The sequence below is a fragment of the Dermacentor albipictus genome, chromosome 1 (genome assembly GCF_038994185.2).
Source record: "Dermacentor albipictus isolate Rhodes 1998 colony chromosome 1, USDA_Dalb.pri_finalv2, whole genome shotgun sequence".
Lineage (NCBI taxonomy): Eukaryota > Metazoa > Arthropoda > Arachnida > Ixodida > Ixodidae > Dermacentor > Dermacentor albipictus.
In genome coordinates this window covers 507,328,513-507,348,841 of record NC_091821.1, presented here as the reverse complement: position 1 = coordinate 507,348,841, position 20,329 = coordinate 507,328,513, and the positions used below count along the sequence as shown (strand labels likewise).

Below are 20,329 nucleotides of genomic sequence, written 5' to 3'. Positions count from 1 at the left end.
CAAGCGGCGTCCACGTACGCTACGTTATGCGCCGGTGTGTCTTTAAGTTTATTTACTAGAGCCTTAGCCCTGTGAGCTCTCCTCTCTTTGTTGTAGATAGGATGCATATTTTTAGGTAGGGGCGCGATTCGGAAGCGCTTACGCACGTCCAACGGAATGTCTTTTTTGTTAGTCGGGGCACCCCTGTCACAAGAAGGAATAGGAAGTGCTCTCGCCCTTCCTATTCAACATAGCGATGAGGGGTCTCCCAGCGGAACTCAATAAGATTAAATCGATTAAATTTAGCATGTACGCGGATGATATCAACATATGGGTTAACAGTGGGAGTGACGCAGCCATCGAACTTAAACTACAGATAGCGGCGCATATGGTGGAAGAGTACGCGGCCAGCAGAGGCTTGGCGTGCTCGCCACAGAAATCGGAGCTGTTAATCATTGAGCCAAAACATCAAAGGAGACACGCTGGAAGCAGCAGACCCATCACTGTTTTCGTAAACGGAAATGAGTTTCCCAAGGTGGAGGAAATAAGAATTCTGGGCATGTATATCCAGAGAAATGGATGCAACCTCACGACAATCAAAAAGCTAGAAGGATACGCGGCTCAGGTAACGGGGATCTTTAGGAGAATTTCACTCAAAGGCAGGGGCCTCAAAGAGAACAGCCTCCTCAGACTCATGCAAGCCTTCATTACCAGCCGTATAGCGTATGCCACACCGTATCTTGTGTTTAGACGAGAAGAAAAGGATAAAATAGATGCGATCATTAGGAAGAGCGTTAAGAGAGCCCTAGGGCTCCCAGACTCGACCTCGACAGACCTCATCCTCAAAATGGGGGTACACAACACGCTAGTTGAACTCACTGAGGCAGTATACGAGTGTCTCAGTTGGAAAGATTAGGCCAGTCTAAAACAGGGAGAAAAATCATGGAATGGGTAGGAATTCAATGTCACGCTATCGAAAGCTTTGCTGACGTCAAGGAGGACGGCACATACGATCTGATTACGTTCGAAAGACAAGTTCAACCCGTCAGAGAGATCTTCAAGAAGCGATTGGGTACCTTTTCCAGGGATGAAACCATACTGGGAAGAGGATAAAATCCCGTGTTTATCCAAGAAACTTGTCATTGTTAGTAATAAATGTTTTTCCAATACTTGAGATAAGCAGGGCAACACAGAAATTGGGCGATAGTTTTCTGTTCTATTATGTGCTCCTCCCTTATGAAGTGGAATTACTACAGCAGTTTTCATATTTAATGGGACTGTACCACTGGAAATGATATTGTTAAAAAGCGACAGCAACACATCCTTGATGACACCAAGGATGGCACGCAGGTCACTTAGGTGAATTCAATCTATACCTGGTGATTTATTACACTTTAGGCTAAAGATAAGTGACCTAAGTTCGTCTTCGGCCAGTAAAGGCAAGTGAGCGGACTCCAATGTACTATTATGCAAATTACACGACGGTGGAAGCGGTGATGCATTACCCGACACTCGAGAGAATGAAGTATTAAAATCATTAGCAAGACTACGGTCATTAGTTCCAAAAGAAGCGAAATCACATTCGCGATTTCGGTGCTTATTAGCACCTCTAAGGTTATTTATTAAGGACCATGTTTTTCTGGTGTCTGTCCGAGCGGATTTAAATTCATTCCGTATATGCATTCGCTTGGCGCGACGAATCATCGCATTTGCCCTATTTCTGGCTTCTTTGAATTTTGATCGCATCGCTTCAGAGGCGGGGTAACGTTTAGTTTGCGCCAAGAGGTCTTTTTCTTTTAATGCAGCCAGAATTTCTGAAGTCATCCATTTATTTTCCTTGTTACGCTGTTTGACGAGTACGATGCGTGTGGCTGCCTTCTTAAGCCGGTGTAATACCTCAACGAGCCTGTCGTAGATATCGGCTGGTGCAACACTTTTTAAAAACGCGTCCCAGTCATAGTTTGGTACTAGAGTGTAGAAGGTTTTGGAATCACAGATGGAAACTTCTTTCTTAATGGAGGCCACCGAGGAGACAGATAAGCTAGATTGCCGAGTCAACGAGCAACAAACGAAGTAATGATCGGAAAGTTTTGTTTCCACAACCGCAGATTGCAAGATCAAAGCTGGAGCACGAATGTTTGTGGTCAATGCAGGAAGCGGTAAGCCGGCCAGATAGGTATTCTTCACGCGTTGCTTTTTGAACAGTAGTCTGCAGTCCCCATTTCGACAACGTATCAAGATAATCTGCGACCAAGCCAACTGCAGGGCGTAATATATCGATATTGATGTCGCCTATCAGGCAAACGTAATCTTCGTGTGACTGAGTCGAGAGTGCTTGATCGAGTTCGGCTAAGAACAATCGACCGTTGAAACAAGGAGGCCGATAAATAGCGAACACAACCAATGACAAAGTAGGCGTATTTAGTCGGAGGGCAATAACTTCAGCGTGGTGAAAGCTAAAACTTAGCTTTGTTACGATCAAAGTATCTCTAACAAATACTGCAACTCCTCCACCCCGTTGTATTTGGCGCGTGTAGGAATACAACCTGTAACCAGGTAACGTGTAATGCTTCAGGCTGTCTGCTGTGGCATTCATTTCTGTTATTACAAAGACATCATAGTCGGAACGAGTAGATGCCGTGACTGCACAAAATTCATCCCAGTGTTTTCGAACGCTGCGAATGTTAACATGTGAGGCACGAAAAGCATCACCTTTGCAAGTATTGAAAAACTTCGAAACTTCTACAAAATTATTGCAAGTCAGAGAGCCAGTGTCTGCCATCTTAGCTTATCTTATCCAGGTCCGACTCCTTCTCTACACGGATGAGAGATGCGCCCTCACATTTCTTGGCGAAAATCTTGCCATTCCTTGTCCAAATGAACTTGAAGCCCTTTTCCCCCCATTTCAGACGAGCCAGTCTGAACAGATCCTTGTTGTGGCGCGTCAAATTTTCATTGAAATAAAGCCGCGGCAAAGACCGTGCTTGAACCAAGCCCGAGAGACCCCTTCTTGCTATAAACCATTTGTCTTTTGTTGCAACATCGCAAGTCTGGACCAGTATGGGCGGAATGGAATCCGTTCTGCTGGGCAGGCAATGTATAGTAGAGATCATATTAGGTGTAAAGTCTGTTATACTTAAATGCTGGGCCAACTCACCCATAAAAGACCTCAAATTCTCATTAGGCGTGAGCGGTAGCCCATGCAATTGAAAATTGCACTTCCTACTATATTGTTCGAGATCATTTACAGATTAGCCAAACTCGTGTGTGTTTTCTATTATGTTCGAACTAATTATACTGAACCATAAATATGAACAAACATTCATATCTGCTGCAAACAGCAAGCCAATACAGCATAAATCAAACATATTTATTTCTGAAACGTGTGTTGTTTACCTTGTAGTAGTAGCCAACGTCCACACAACGACCTTGTTGTAGCAGGCAGCAGCTTCTGTTTAGTGCGTGGAGTGTGTTGCTTTATACTGGTGCCGTCCTCATTACTGCATGTCTGGAACAGAAATTTTGACTGAATCAGAAATTTAAAAAGCAAAATTTTGCAATATGAAATGCAAAAAGGTGTGACATATATATTGTAATGGTTTGCGACTGCAGAACACATGCAAATGTACACTGTCTGTTCTAGGGTGCTTAAGCAGCATGTTAAATAAATATTGCTATTGTCCATAAAATTGATGTTTGCCTAACTACAATGCATGTCAACAGCTTAAGTATTATTAAGATCACAAATGAGAACATTTGTGCGTTCATTTACACACTAGGAGAGATCACACCGCATGGTTCCACAAGCCAACGCCTCCTTTAAAAAGATGCCTGCCGCGTGCGCCGAAAACCTGCTGCCCTTATCTTTCCCCTTTTCCTCCTTTTTACTCTAAGCGGTAGCTAGCGATCGTTGCGGTGGTCGCTTGCAACACATGCGCGCATGCGCACTTCACCGCATGGCAGTGCGGCCGTCGCGGCCGCCGCTGCCGCCGTGATACCACACCGCTAGACACCATGCCATCTGACCTTTGGTTCCCGTCGAGTCCTGATTGTACCCCTGATTTATAGCAAACAACCGCATTTCCAAAAGTAAGTCCTGGAACCATTACACCTTTCCACATACCTCGGAGGACCTCGTACCTATTGTATCCCCATAGCGCTCTGTGCTTCATTATCGCTGCATTTCTCTTCCCCTTTACTGTTATGGTTTTTTCCTGTGTTTCCATATATCCATTGCCTTCGTTTATCCATATACCAAGGTATTTATATTCTGTTACCCGAGGTATTTCTTGGCCCTGTATCTCCACTGTCTGTTCACTGTTTTCATTGAATACCATAACACCTGATTTTCTAACACTAAACTTCAAGCCTAAATCGTTGCCTTCCTGTCCACAGATATTAGCCAGACGTTGCAAATCACTTTGCTTGTTAGCTAGCAACACAATTTCATCCGCATAAAATAAACCTGGGAGTTGCTGCTCTATTACTGTACCCGCCTGTTTGTATGAGAGATTAAACCCGATATTACTTCCTTCTGGCGCCCTCTCCATCCTCACCATGTACATCATAAACAACAGCGGGGATAAAGGGCACCCCTGCCTCAGTCCCTTGTTGATATGAACTTTCTCCTCGCTCCTCATCCCTTCCCATTCAACGCAAACGGTATTTTCTAGGTAAATCTCTCTCAAAAGCTGTATACAATCGTTACCTAAGCCTTCCCCTTCCAGGATGTCCCACAGTATGTTGCGGTCCACGTTGTCGTAGGCTTCTGTAATGTCTAAAAAGGCCATATACAACGGTCTGCTTTCTGCTTTTGATATTTCAATACACTGAGTAAGAACAAACAAGTTGTCATCCAAACGCCTACCTTTTCTGAAACCATTCTGAACCTCTCCTAAAATGCCATTATTCTCTGTCCATGCTTGAAGCTTTAATTTGATTGCCTGCATTGCTAGCCTGTATATTACCGATGTAATGGTCAACGGTCTATACGAGTGAACTCTGTCTTTCTCCCCCTTTCCTTTATAAATCAAATTCATTCTACTTTGTCGCCAGCTGTCTGGTATTCGTCTATCTTTTAAAGTTCTTTGCACTGCTTTCACCAGAGCTTCCTTACTTTTTGGTCCTAGTTCATTTATCAGCCTCGTCTAGCCCTGTGGCTGTACGCTTAGGAATTTTCTCTTCCGCTTTCTTCCAGTTTAAATTTGTTAGCACCAGCTGCTTTTCCCCTTGGGTCTCTTTCATGCTCTTTTTTTTCAACATGTATAACCTCGTCATTGCCTTGGAAAGATTCGGCTGTTGCTTTTCGGATGTAATTTATTGCCGCTTCTCCTTCGAGTCTGTTTTCATCTTCTTCTAGGATATGTTGTTGTATTGTTGTTGACTTACTGCCTAATAATTTTATGTGCTTCCAAAATATTCTAGGTGCGGCCTTCTGTTTCTCACGTATTTCTGACAACCAACGTTCACTTTCACCTTTTAATTTTGCTTGCACCATTATTTGAACCCTAGACTTTTTCTCCCGGTATATTTCCCATTTACTGGTTACTTCATCCTGTGGCAACTGCGCCTTCTTTGCCTGCCTGTGGTCTCGAGATGCTTTCTGTCGTTCGGCGATCGCTTCTCGTATCTCCTTGTTCCACCAGCTTTTCGGTTTCTTTTTTCCTTTCCAACGAACATGTTGGTTCTCTTTCCGTATTTCTGACTTTATTACACTTATAAGCTCACCATATTCCCACTCTTTACTTGGCCATTTGCCAAGTTTTTCCTCAACTCTAGTGACTGTATTTGCTATTTGTTCAGCGTTCAGATTTGGACTGGCCATTTTGCTCTCCTTGCTCTCTTTCCCAACTACATATACCATTTTCAATATGATGCGTTTATGGTCACTCCCTATGCTGTTAAACCCTTCCTCATCGATGACCATTTCTCTCAACTTATCATGAATTCCTTCTGTCATCAGACAGTAATCAATGGTCGATTGCCGGTTTCCCACTTCCCACGTGATCTGTCCTTCACACTTAGGCCCTGTATTCACGATCACGAGGTTATTTTGCTCACAAAGGTCCAGCATTGACTTCCCGTTATTGTCGGTATAGCCATCTAAATCCTGTATGTGGGCATTCATGTCACCTAACAGGACAACTTCAGCACCACTCCCGAAACCCTTAATATCAGCGCTTATGCATTCCACTAACTCTTTATTTTTCTCTGTGCAATTTTTTCCGGTCCACAAATACGTAACGCCCAGCCAAGTTTCTTTCCCACTTATTGTACCTGATAACCAGAGATGCTCTTGACATTGTGAATTTACTCTTTTCCATTTGGCTCCCTGATGGATGAGCGTTCCGACTCCCCTTCCCTTTCTTTCCGACTTAGTTCTGTTGCACCCTTCCCAAACATAATTGTCAATAACTGGTGGCTCTTCTGAGTCTCTAAGGTGCGTTTCTGTAGCCGCATACACCCCTATTTGTTCTCTGTGTAACTGCTCCTCAATCTCTGCCCACTTTTCCTTTCTTCTGCCGCCCTGCATGCTTATGTAACCTATTGCATGGCGAGCTCTTTTTCTTGTTTTCCTCCTTTTTCTATTATCGACGGCGATGCTCTTCTGATGTTCCCCTAGGGGGCCTTCTTCATTACTATCTACTCTGACCTCCTGAGCGCCCGCGGGCCCCCTAAAAAAGCAACAGCGCGACCACCAAGTCGCCAGCCCACTTCTCGTGCTAGCCTGTAATTGAAGTGGATCCCGTCTCGTTTAAAACCACCGCAACTTCTCACTTCCCTGTTTACTTCGACAACCTCGAAGCCTTTCTCTCGGCTCATTTTCCATATTGCCTCATTGGCAGCCACTACGGCTCTTTGTACGTGACTGTCACGCACAGGCACCTCCGGCACCGCGCACACCACGATCTGCACCTGAGGGGATAGCTCACGCAAGTCGTCCACCCCCTTCGCCAAGCGCTGGGCTAGTCCTGGCCCTTTCCTGTTTAGGACGTCATTTAGCCCACCTGCTACTATGACAAGGTTGCGCACGTGGGCATTTTCCGCGAGCTTTTCTTTTGTTCGCTCCATGACAGAACCTAGTGTGCGCCCTGGAAATGTCCCTACCGCCACTCTTTTGTCGCCTTTCACCCTCTTCACAATTGCTTTTGAGCACCCAGCCAGGTTTGAATCGCCTGCAATAATCACCCTCTCACACTCTCCTACCTCTCCCTGCTTCCCTTTGTCATTTTCCGCGTGATTCGGACTCGACAAGGGGCATTGTCCCCTCGGCTCCTGCTTTTTCCGCATAGCGGCCTCAAGGTAGGTGCTGCTCTTTCCAGCTAACCCATCATTACCCTGCCTGCGTTCCGCGTATTTCTCTGACCCTCCCGCGCCTGTCGCGTCGAGGGTCTGCGTTTCATTGTCACGCACATTCTCGGTCACAATGGCGGACCTGTTCAGCTTTTCCTCGGCTGCTTTCAGTCTCTTTTCAACTACCTTCCGTGCCTCACTCTCCATGTTTAGCTCATTTTTGAGCTCTTGCACCTGTTCGAGAAGCTCTTCCTGGAAACTCTCCATTTTCTGCATGGGACGGAGATAGGGACGTAAGTGGCGCCATCTCTTGACAACTGACCGCAACTCAAGGTGCGATGGCTACAATGGGTAAGCGAGCGACGCCGCAGGCATCTTTCTAGAGGAGGCGTTGCACAAGCAAATGCATGAAAGTCATGAAGCTATTAGGAATTATGCATTATTTTTCTGCACGAACGTGATGCACCGCTTCACTACTGCGAAAATAAATGCCCTACGATAAACCAAACTGAACAGCAAGAACATTTGGAACCAACAAGTACGAAATATGGGTGAATTATCATGCTTGCAGCTGTTTAATACATTAAATTCTGTACTTTCACTTAATTTTACCAAAGGATTATTCGGTTTTCTGGATGAAAGAAGTTGCCGGCGGACTCGAAAAAAAAGTTTAATATGTATATTGATAAGGCTACGGAGTCACGTACGACCACGGTTACAATAAGATGAAAAATGAGACGCGCGTTCCGATATGGCTCTTTCTTTCCTGGCTGTGTGTGTATAACGACAGCCTCGCAAATAAAGGTTTATTTAGGAAACAGCAACTGAGATCCTGACTGCCCATATGTCATGCAGGATCTAGTTCGTTAACTTGTGCCCCCCTGGAAGGTAATGAGATGGATATTATATTACGATAGAAGTAGCGGTGTTATCTTCCGTTATTGCCGTTGTCAGCCGCAGCAAAATCCAGCTCCCGTTTCGATGCAGACGTGTTCCGAATAAAACCCCTCAATTTTTCAAAAGTAGCGCCATTCTTAGATCTTTCCGCCACCCCACTCACCCTGGCGCGTCCTCCTCCACGCCTCCTGTTGCCCCAGCCTCCTCCGCTTCGCTATTGGCCAATCTGTGTCACGTGGCAGCAGGTGCCGCGCTTTTGTATATATTTTTCTTTCCAGCGCGGAGCAGGCGCCGCGTTTTTGTAATTTTTTCTTTCCAGCGCGCGCCGACCTCCATTGCTGGGCCTGCGCGACGAAAGTACGGCAGGCGGACTCACTGAGTGCGTTGGCGTAATAGAACGTGCAGGGCCGAGAACTTAATTGCGATGCCATGCTGCTGCGGCTTCGGTTGCCGCAAGAGACACAGCGAGGGCAAAAAGCTTTTTGCTTTGCCGTCCGGCGGGCGCAACGCAAAAAGAAGTGTGCATTCGCAGTATTGAGCGGGCTGACTTCGAGGAATTGGCAAAAAACGCACGGCTTAGTGAATTAAGGGCCACGGCTACTCACAACCTCTTATTTTGAGCCTAGTTCACGCCTACCGCTTCGAAAAAGTGTGTGTTCATGCTCTGCGTGGTTTCTAGCGCGTTGTTTGACTTTTTTTTTCGAATGTGCTCTCTTTGTTTCATGTAGTTTCGTCTTGCGGTGAAATGCACGCATCTGCAGCTGGCCTGTTACATAAAAGCGACTTTATTCAGGGTGTGTTTTGAGCTCCACCAGAAGTTTGCACATTCTCGACGCTTTTGCAAGGCTCACTATGAATTACGATGCAGTCTTTTAGCATCGAATGTACGCCCGCATGTATTGATTTGATTTGTGGTGATTAAGGTTTTTAACGTTCCGAAGCGACTAAAGCTAGGATGGAGGCCGTAGTGGATGGCTCCGGATAACTTTATCTAGATCGCCTGGGGATGTTTAACGTGCACTTTGATCGTAGAGTCGTTCGTGGGCCGGTAAATTCCTCGTTGGCGTTTCATAATACTCGCGCGCTAGCGCTGCTTTAGAAGTTGGCGCCTCGGCGCAATTGTATTTCTTCAATAAATTTTATTCACTAGTTGTAACAACTTGTCATTATTTCGTATTATTGACGGCGCCTCTAGGGCACCAAAGTGGCAACCGGAACACCAAAGCTAGAACCAGGGATGGGGCTCGCCGAAGCCTGTGCATGCCAAGGGGGTATAAGATTGCGGAGAGCCAATTTTGTATGCGAACACTCCCTGCGACGCCTGCATTAGTGTAACGTTACGTGCTCTTGAGAGACCTCCGTTAGCCATTACATGTGCTCTCCTAGAGCAGTACTTGTAAAAAAAAACAATATGTCGTCACGATTACCAAAGCACCCCGCAATGAAAAAAACGGCCCTGTTGCCAGGCATTGCTGACCGCACACAGCCGGAATCTCTCACGCGCCGACCGAACAAAAGTGTCCTGTAAGTACGTGAATGAACCTACGAAACCACGTACACATACTTTCACGCTGTCAACACCTGAAACTTTCGTAATTACACGCGTGTTTGAGTACACCGCGTGCTTGCGTCGTGTTTCAGCAACACGAACTCTCAACGTCGCGCGCTTTACGCCTTAAATACGCCTTGAATAATGGTCGTTTTCTCTATTTCTTCCGCAATTCCAGCACGAAATTCTAAAGGCCAGTTACCGACTGACGAAGAAAGATCTCGATTGAAAAAACTGCTCCGCAGGGCTCGAACGAACTTTTCTGCGGATTTCCTCCCGTAGCGTGTTAGTTGTCGTCTGCTACGGCAGGCCCGCCACCAGCGGCGCCACCATCGAGGCCGCGCCGAGCGGAGGAGGAGGGAAGCGAATGGCGCTACTTTGGGAGAATGAGGGGCTTTAGTTCCGAATGGCCCACGACCGAAACCTAACTTCCGGGCTTACATGTCCGCTTGCAAACACGTAACTTCACCCCAAGTTAAATAAAGCGAGACATCGAAGCGCAAGAAACTAGTTTTAGAAACAAAGAAGCAACCAGTCTGAGTGTACGAACGAATGAATCCGTGCCGCCGTGCACTTGAAAATACCGGTAAACTGTTATTACAGCGTTGCGTGTTTGCGCTTGGTGTTGTCAAAGAGTGAGTGCGTGGCTGTTATGTTCGTGTGCCTGTCATTGCGAGAACTATGCGGCGGCGGTGAAAAAATGCCGAAGCTGAGACAGTGCAAGGAGAGGACCTGCTTTGTGCCGTTGTGTGGAAGCGGTTACCGCTCGAACAAAGGACGTGTATCCTTGTTCACTCTACCATCTGATACGAAGCGGCAGCAGAATGGGCAAGAATGATCAGGAGAACGGACAGAAGGCCGGCACCAACTGCTGCGGTTTGTAAAAAACAGTTCGAAAACAGCTTAGTCGAGCGCGCGTTCTCTATCACCGTGAATGACGTTGTCCACGAGATTCCCCGCGATAAAACACGCCCACGGTGGAAGTATTCTTCCATCGTGACCACGCCTGAAACCCTAAGCTATACCTACGATATTTACTGAGTTTGCTAAGCATTCAGCTTACTTTTCCTGAGTACCAGTGAAAAAAAAATGAAAAAACGAGCAGTAGTTCTTTGATCTACTAGACTGCAGGTTATGTTGCACGATAGATTACTGCCCAAAATTCTTGACCACATTGTGCAGGCTTCCTTTGCGTAAGTAAAGCTGAAGCTAGTACAGACGCTGCTTCATTATTGCACTTCCCATTTTGACAATGGAGGCCTTGCTTGTCTATCTTAGCCAGACGTCAACCGCTGTGAAGGCCGGGGAAGATGCTTTTACTGTGTTCTTCAGCAAAAACAAGTTACATGTAGCGAGTATAGCTGATTTTTCAGGTCAGCTGCAGACAGCTGTCCTTTCCTCAACCAGGGTGCCTAGAGCATGAAAAACCAGCTTTTGACAGCAGTTGCAAAGTTCTTTGTTTTCTTGAGGTTTCGTTTTTTTTTGTAAAAGGCATCAACAAAGAGAGAGAGAGAGACAAGAAACTTTATTATAAAGTGAAAGGATTTATGTGGTTGGGGCCCTCAGTCCAGGGCCCCAATGGCTGTCGCTACCGCTCGTGCTCGTCGTATCAGGGCCAGCCAGACCCGAGGCTCGGAGCGACGGAGGATCGCCTCCCACTGCGCATATGTTGGTTGGGGGGATTGTAGAAGAGGGATATCCTTAGGTGGTTTTTGGCACTCAATCGTGACGTGGAACGTCGTCGGTGGTGCACCGCACCCTGGGCAGGTGGTGGGATATAAGGTTGGGGAGAGCTTGTTGAGAAAGAGGAGGTTCGGATACGAGTTGGTTTGAAGCCGTCTCAGGGACACGGCTTCATCCCGGGAGAAGGAACTGGGAGGCCCTAGGGTGATATTGCAAGCGCCCTAGTCTGTAAAAGTCTAGAGTGTCCCGGTATGTGTTGGGCAAATTCTGGGAGGCTTGATATGGGTTGCTCGCCTCACTGCCAGGTGCCCGGCAGGTTAGCTCTCGGGCAGCCGCATGAGCGCGGTCATTGCCCGACAGTGAGGCATGACCAGGTGTCCAAATCAGCCTGATGCGTGGTACTGAGGGATCTGGAATGGCGGGGAGCTTACGTGTGCTGGTGAGAGCGCGATTGGCTTCCTGAGGTATATGACCCCTGAGGTAGGCTCGACATGCGTCTTGTGAGTCTGTAATGATGATGTGGTCGTGTTTTGGTGATCTTTTCATGTGACCGACGATGTGGTTGAAAGCGAGTGCTATGGCCAACGTCTCCCCTGTGAGCGTAGCCTCGGTTTGGACGCTACACGAGGTGAGGACATTACCTTGATCGTCCGCCACCACCGACACTTGTCTTTCTTTGTTTCTGGTCGCAAGAGCACAGTGGGCAGCGTCGGTATAATAGACGGTGCCCTCCGGCTGGGCGTTGAGGAGTTTCCGAAGGTATCTGACACGTGCATCCGGGCGACCATTATGATGCTCTGGATGCATATTGCGCGGTATGGGCGCTATGGTGAGTAAGGTTCGGATGTTTGATGGGACTGGGACATGCTCTCGCGTAGAGGGTGAATGCTGTGGGTAGCCCAGCCGTGCGAGCAAATGCCTGCCTGTAGGGGTCAGTCTCAATCGCTCGAGTTGTGCCATTCTGTGCGCTTCGATGTGTTCCTCGATGGTATTGTGTACCCCGAGAGCAAGTAGTCGTTCCGTGGAAGCATATACAGGAATTACGAGTGCTTGTTTAACGGCTCTTCTAATAATTGTGTTTATACGGTTGGCCTGAAATAGCGTCAGGTTGTGGTATGGGAGGTGATAGGTTAGCCGGCTGATAATGCATGCCTTGACCAACCGCAGCATATCGGCTTCCTTGAGACCTGAGCGGCGGTTACTAACGCGCCTCATCATACAGATGATTTGCTCGCACTGTCGACCAAGGATATCTACAGTGAAGTGAGCTTTGGCATTGGATTGTAGGTGATAACCAAGGATTCTGACCTTTTGTGCAGTGGGAATTGGTATGCCTTGTATTCTCACTTCAATCACTGGAATTGGCGTTTCATAGCTGCTTCCCGGTCGGATTAGTAATAGTTCTGATTTATTTGGAGCACATTCGAGGTTTCCAGTCGCGAGGTACGCCTGCACTATATCCACCGCCTTCTGTAGGCGGTCCTGAATGTCTCCATCCGAGCCGGTGCACGTCCAGAGAGTCAAATCGTCAGCATATATCGCGTGGTATAGCCCCTCAACCTTCTCCAGTAACTGGGGTAGTCTCGCCATAGCTATGTTGAATAGCGTCGGCGAGAGCACCGACCCCTGAGGTGTCCCCGCTCCAATAACTTTAATGTCTGTTGACCGATATGGGCCCATTCCCACTGTGGCTACACGGTCCTTGAGAAAGGCTCGCACGTAATTGTACATACGGGAGCCACAGTGGGAGTGGGCCAGGTTCTCAAGGATGAGACCATGGGAAACGTTATCGAAAGCTCCTTTGACATCAAACGCCAAAAGCGCTCTCGTCTGAGCCCTGATTGGGGGGGGGGGGGGTCTACGAGATCCTCTTTTATCTGAAGAAGAACATCGTGAGCGGACAAATGGGGGCGAAATCCAAAGTGTGTGTGGGAAAAGAAATTTTGCATCTCCAAGAAAGGTTGAAGCCGTTTTAGGATTACATACTCAAGCAGCTTTCCGATGCACTATGTGAGGGAAATCGGCCGTAAATTTTGGATCGACAGGGGTTTTCCGGGCTTGAGCATGAAAGTGATCTCGGCACGTCGCCATTCTAGAGGAAGAGTGCCGGCGTGCCCGTGCTGATTGTACATAGCACAGAGCGTTTCCAGGTCCTCATCCGGGAGATTTCGCAGTAGAGTATAACGTATCCCGTCCTCTCCAGGTGCGGTGTTCCTATGAATGTCTGCGAGTGCGGCTTTGATTTCTTGGACAGTTATGTCAGTGCCTAGCGGGTCACTTTCTTCTCTATACGGATAGTCCGGATAGCTTGGCTTAGAGCCACGGGAGAGATACCTTTGTTCAAGGTCCTTCAGGAGCTGGTCTCCGTCTCCTCCGTACTGGTGGAGGAAATTTTGAAGCTGCCGGTTTTTATGGGATTTTGTGTTTGTCGGATTGATTAGCGACCGAAGGATTGCCCACGTTCTCGCGGTGCCCAGCGTACCACTTAGCTTACCACAAAACGTTTGCCAGTTAGCACTGGTTAGCTGGTCTGCGTATTCCTGGGCTGCTCTCGTAATTTGGGATATTCTGGAGCGCAATTTTCGATTGAACTTTTGCCGCTTCCATCGCTTCGTGAGACCTCGGTGCGCGTCCCACAGATGTAGGAGATGCGGATCAACCTCGGGGGTCTCTGTCGTCGTGGTTATGCGGCTAGTCGTTTTGTTTAGATCATTGCGTAAAACACTGAGCCAACTGGCATAATTTTTGGGGCTTTCATCTCCTGTGGCTCGATCCTTACGGATTACGCGAAGTTTGGTCCAATTTGTAATGCAAATTTTCTTTTCAGGGCGTTTGTAACTTGTGTGATTGATGCGGATGATGAGAATGTGGTGATCGCTACCCAGCGTCTCGCCAGTGTTCTGCCACTCGCCCTGGACCCCCCTCGTGAAAGTGAGATCTGGGCAAGTGTCTCTCTCACCCGCCGCGGTTGCTCAGTGGCTATGGTGTTAGGCTGCTGAGCACGAGGTCGCGGGATCGAATCCAGGCGACGGCGGCCGCATTTCGATGGGGGCGAAATGCGAGAACACCCGTGTACTTAGATTTAGGTGCACGTTAAAGAACCCCAGGTGGTCGAAATTTCCGGAGTCCCCCTCTACGGCGTGCCTCATAATCAGAAAGTGGTTTTGGCACGTAAAACCCCATATATTATTATTATTAAGTGTCTCTCTCGACGCTATTTCCCTGGCGACTAGGCTGGGTATGATCTGTTATGAGGGTGAATCGGTGATTATGTGTGAGGTCCCAAAGCCGGGTGCCCTTTGGTGTGTTACTGCGATAGCCCCAGGCCACGTGTGCGGCATTGAAGTCACCGCACACTACGGACACCGGGCCCAACTTGATGAGTTCCAAGAGTAGATACTGAAAATTGTCCCACCGAGCTCGAGGTGCACTGTATACATTTAAGGTGTACAGGCTATTTTGTCTCGTGTCCGCGGGGACAACCTCGATGATTTGATGAGGGATATCTGACGTGAGAGTCAGTATGGGTATAGGTGAGTTTCCTGGACACAAGCGCGCACACTTTCGCCTCGTCCGAGCCCCTAATGGCCTCGTAGCCACTGATAGTTACAAGGGTGGCGCCCGGCTCTTGGAGAAGTATGATGTCCGGCGGTTCTGACGATGCGGCAACGTACTGTTGCAGCGAGCCCCGTTTAGAACGGTACCCCCTGCAATTCCATTGCCACATCGTCAGTCCCGCTGTTCTATTTTGCATTTGCATTGCAGGCGCCATCATTCTGTAGCTGGGCTGGGCGAACGTACGGGTGAGCGCGCTCGCTTGTCGCTAGTGACGGCGCTGAGGTTGGTGTAGCGCGTGCGACTAGTGAAGATGAGGAGGAGGATGATTTAGGGGGAAGGGGTTGTGCCGTGAGCTCTCTCACGCTCTGCATGAGTTCGTTAGTAATTTCATGCAGCATTGGTTTCAGGACGGTTGTTTGGAAGTCTACAAAGGCGCCTCGGATCATTTCCTTAACCTCCGTGAGAATGCTTTCTCGCATCTCCCGTATAGCTCGGTGCAATTCTCGTCGAAGCTCCTGCTGGAGATCGCGGCACAATGCAGTTGTGGACTGGGGAGGGATCTTCGCGCGAGGCGCCTGGGATTGGGATTGAGTTTGTGGTAGGGACTGAGGTTCGGATGAGTGTGAGGGAGATTTACGCAGTGAAGGCGGCGGGCCCTCCGCCCAACTTACCCCTTTAGGTCCGGCTGGCCCTTCGGGCGCTGCTAATGGTAGCTGTTGCGGTAGTGGTGGCGGCTTCTTCTTGGCCGGTGGTGGTGCCACTGGTGGTGGTGACGAGGGTGGTGGTGACGACGGTGGTGATGAGGATGATGGCGGTACCCGCTCGCGGTTCTTAGAACACTCGCAGGGGCCTCGGCTCCGAGATCGTGACCGGGATCGGGACCGAGATCGGGAGCGGGACCACGATCGGCTTCGTCGCTCTCTAGATTGGGCCAGAGGACGATGCTGTTGCCGTTTTTGTTTCTCGAGTTCCTGGCGCACTCGTTGCTTGTTGGGTGGCTTTCGTGCCCGGCCCGGACAGCTGGGATCGGTTGTCGGATGATCCCCTTTGCAAGTCAGGCACCGGGGCTGGCACTGGTGAGGTTCGGTGGTGGATGGGTTTTCAGTCCCACATGTGGTGCAGCGCTTGATGCTTGGCGTGGGGCAGACGTCCGCACGGTGGCCCACTGTGAGGCATACGCTGCATACCTGGGCCCTCGGGGTGTGTATGTAGCACGGTACTCGGCCCCATAATACCTAACGTAGCGCGGTAACCTGAGGCCAGCAAATGTTATGATGGCCGTGGTTGTTCGCCCCATCATGCGAGCATGGAGGATTTCCACCCCAGGTGCCAACAGGTGGTCTAAAAGTTCGGTTGATGTAGTCCCTGTGTCGGGACCCGTGATGATTCCTTTGGAGGAATTATCGGGGGAGGCGATGTATGTTGAGATGGGGTAGAGATGCGGGCCAAGTGCAAGCGATGTCATCTTGTTAAGGCTGGTCGCTATTCTTTCACTTGGCGTGCTGATGAGGGCGATGTTTTGGGCACGTTGAACACGTAGGTGAAGTTCGTCGACCTCTTGTTCCTTGAGGCGCGCCTCGATGCCGACGGCGCGAGTCAGAGTGTGGCGAGGCCACTCACCGAATGTGAGACCGTTTCTCGGGCGCAGGATGACTTTAAAATCGTCAATGGGCAGAGGTGGCGGCCTCTGGGGTCGTCGTGGTACAGTTTGGTTCGAGTGCTGCGTCTCTTGGCGGCGGGCTGCTGGGTCAGACTTATCGTCGGCGCGGCGTCTCCGCCGGCCGCGAGCGGTGAGCCATGATCCATCCGCCGGGTCTTCTGGATATCCTTCTGTTGCTGGATCGTCGCCGTTGGTAACTTCCACATCCATGATCATGGTCAACGGGTTTTCGTGGTGTTGGACAAGGTCGGCAGTCCCTGGACGCCGATCCTGACCACGCTGAGGCTTCAACAAAGAGAGGGAAGCGCAAAGGCAACGGCAGAAGCTCCTGAAACTGCGTCACTGCGCGATCTATTCATGTATGTGTGCATTATATCATCTAGGGCTGTCTTATATGCCTGCGATTGACTGTTGTTACGCATGAACAAAATCTTTGTTACGCTTAAATGAAATATCTGTTTCCTATTTTTGTTCACGTATATCAGACATAAAAAGAAATCTGCACGTATTTACCAGGTATAAAAAAAATGTATATTACACGGAACACCACGTGCAGTCCATTTTACAGGCATTTTTTTTCCTTATTATCCTATCCTCGGGGCCCAATGGGAATTATGAGGAGATGGGTACATGGTTTACAAACCATTAAAAACATTCAAACCTATGAGGACAACAATAAGATAGTAAGCAGAAATAGCAGCAAATAAAATAAAAAGAAAGAACACAGAAATTCAAGTCATTTCAAAAGATGATCGGTTACAGCGGTTTTGAATGGTTATGCATTAATATAACAGTAACGTAACCTTAGAATTCCTTTACTTTATTAGAATGAAAAATGTAACCTGAAACGTACCCTTAAAAAATTACGCTGCCATCATCGCTAGAATAAGAAAACAAGTGTCCTTAGCTATCGCCGAAGATATACACGTACGAAGGCGAAAGCCTTGTAAAGCCTACTCTAATTCACTCTAATCCTTAATTAATACACCTTAATCCCTCTAATTCAGCCTTATCCCCTTAATTCAATCACTATAATGAATAATTAAAGTTGCTAATCATTTAGCATCTCCTATACACGGCTGGACATGCTTTGGTTCGTTTCTGGCCTTCCTTGGATCGTGTGATATGTTCTGTATCTCGCAACACGGCCTTGGAAGATGGAGATCAAGGCATTTGCCTTAGAAATTACGTTTTCTCTTCGCCAGCATAGAAACACATCAGGTTCCCCGCTCGAAGCCCAGCTGAGCTAGCACACGCTTTTCACGCAAGCGACAAGCGCTAGAGAAGCCTGTTGTAGTCGAAACAAACCCTGATTTATAAATCAGCTGCCCACATTTGAACTGTACTGCTGCTACAGCTTAATAAAAACAAAAAGCGCAGCAGCCCGCTTGCCGATGCTGTGGAAACACGGCGGGGTACGAAGACCGGATGGTGCCGCGGCACCCACCTGCTCTGCAGCGCCCCTAGTGGCAGCCGCCGGCATTCATTGCATTTGGTGCCACCCGAGAGGCCGCGGACGGCACACTAGCCAGTATATTCTAGGCACTATTGTTGAAACTAACGTAAGCATCCCAAAATGATTCCACTACCACGGCCGCTCAATGGAACGCACTTGGTGCGGCCCGTCGTGTCGGCCGAGAGGCGTGACGCGCCTAGTTCCCATCGGCACCGCCGCAGCGCCACTGCTCCGGGACAGTTGCGGGTGGAGAGCCGTGCTCTCCGCCCGCCGCGGCCGTGCGGTCAGCGCTTGATTTGTTCCGATAAAGAGCTGTGTAGCGGTGTTTCACAATATGTGAATGGCAATGTCTACTGGCGATTTTCTACTGATAGCAGTACGACAGCATCACTGCAGCTGTCAGCGACAGTTTGAGTCGGAAGTCACCTATGTTAGGTGCGATTCTTCGAGCGTTCGACACACACGAAGCCGGTTATTCGCTATATTAACTTGTTACATATAATTAGTTGGTTAGCATAAAAATGCCCGTTTTAAGAAGTGCGAACTCTGATCAGTCTGGTCCACAATTAGAGCCGATGATTAACGCTGTTTTACGTTTCTGGACATGCAGAAATGTACTGCATTATAGTTCAGCCGGTTCGCGGGTATATGCGGGAAATATTTTGCAAATGGGCACTACTAGCCTACATCAATGGTCGGAAAGAAAACAATAAAGCCAGAAGTCAGTAGGTTGAGTCCAGTTTTTCTTTTCATTTCAAAGTTCATGTACACATAATCTGAAAGCGTTACAAGCGCAGAACTTTCCTCGAGAGAGGTTTATAGGTAAGCACAATTTTTTCCACTGTCGAATTCAGGCTGCTAGCCCAGTTCGTCAACAATGGTCTTATGAGCTTGCTCAAAAATACTCTGCAGAGGTCCTCAGCTGTCTCACGTCTGAGCACTTCATGACCTTGGTGACGAAGGTGCATACAAGCTTACACAGGCCAACTGCTTCTATTGTTGGGTACCTTAGCCATCCATCATCAACGTTGCGGATCAATCTATAAATTGCTGCAGCTGGCCTCGCTGCTTGAAAAAGGAGTTTGCAGGAATTACAAGCCACCTGAAGAATAGCATAACAATTTAGCTTGAAAAACGGCACTAAAAGAACATATCTATTATATTCGTAATGAAATCAACCAGATATATTTCAACATATATATATATATATATATATATATATATATATATATATATATATATATATATATATATATATATATATATATATATAAACGAGAAGAAAGGGGGTTAATCGAGGGACCCGATAATTAATAGTCATATAATGAGAAGCCAACAATGTTGTTGGCTTCTCATTATATGACTATATATATATATATATATATATAAATTGTGTGTGTCTGTGAATTAGTTGCTTAAACAAAGGACAAAAGAATGCACGCCTAAATCCAATTTTTTTAACTTGTAAAACAACTACCTTTTCCTCACATGCACGTGCAACGTAGCCAGCGAGGTATGCAATTGGTGCTAACTCTATATCAGCTACTAGCTCACTCCACATAGTGATGAATTCAAGCTCACTCGAGAGCTCACTGGCTGCAGATGAGATGGCAGCTGGCAAGACTAGTTTCACCATCCTGAATGGGAAGCTTCACGGTTGTTTTCGCCAAACATGGCGAAACCATGTTCTTCTACCATGCTGCCCGCCGTTGAGGATCGCACGGAAATTCATGATATCGGATCGTCGGATCTTTCCTTGCGTTGGTGCTGCACAGCGGCACACAGCAGTTGTGCGGCATGGTACTGTCTGTGCTAACGTCTGTTCACACCATACACGATCACACACGTGCGCCGATCCAGTAGGGCAGTCGTATATAATACAAAAAAAAACCGCTGCGACGCATGAGACCCACTGGCTCTGCGGCCCTCGGACGCTCTTCCGCCTGCAAAGCGTCCCGGAGCAGTGGCGCCCCGATGGCGGAAACTGTAAACTCTCGCATCACACCCTCGCCCAGTAAAACCGGCGCGACGCGACGGGCCGCACGAAGTGCGTTTTCATTGAGCGGCCGTGCCACTACGCTTGTTTTGTTAGCAGAGGCGCGCGGTCGATTTTTTCGCCCTCTGATGCCATTTGTTGAACTTGAGAGTGTGCTAACCATAGAGTTTCTCACTACATTACCTAGAGGGAAATCTGGCGCTGCTGCGCTGTGGTTTGCATGGGAATGCCGGTATATTGCGACTTCGGATTGGCATC

The 20,329-nt window shown here is 48.1% G+C and overlaps 1 protein-coding gene across 11 annotated transcripts in view; it reads right to left on the bottom strand.

The window, feature by feature from the left end:
• The window catches only part of LOC135907570 (uncharacterized), a 136,942-nt gene that overhangs the window by 5,341 nt on the left and 111,272 nt on the right, over positions 1–20,329 (bottom strand). For 9 of the 11 annotated variants that reach the window (XM_070532606.1, XM_070532607.1, XM_070532597.1 and 6 more), the window contains one exon: positions 3,376–3,487. The gene's annotated coding sequence lies outside the window, so the exon portion shown is untranslated. Of the gene's footprint in view, positions 1–3,375; positions 3,488–17,472; positions 17,500–19,056; positions 19,178–20,329 lie in introns of those variants that run through there. The other 2 variants (XM_070532603.1, XM_070532602.1) reach the window with 2 other exon arrangements.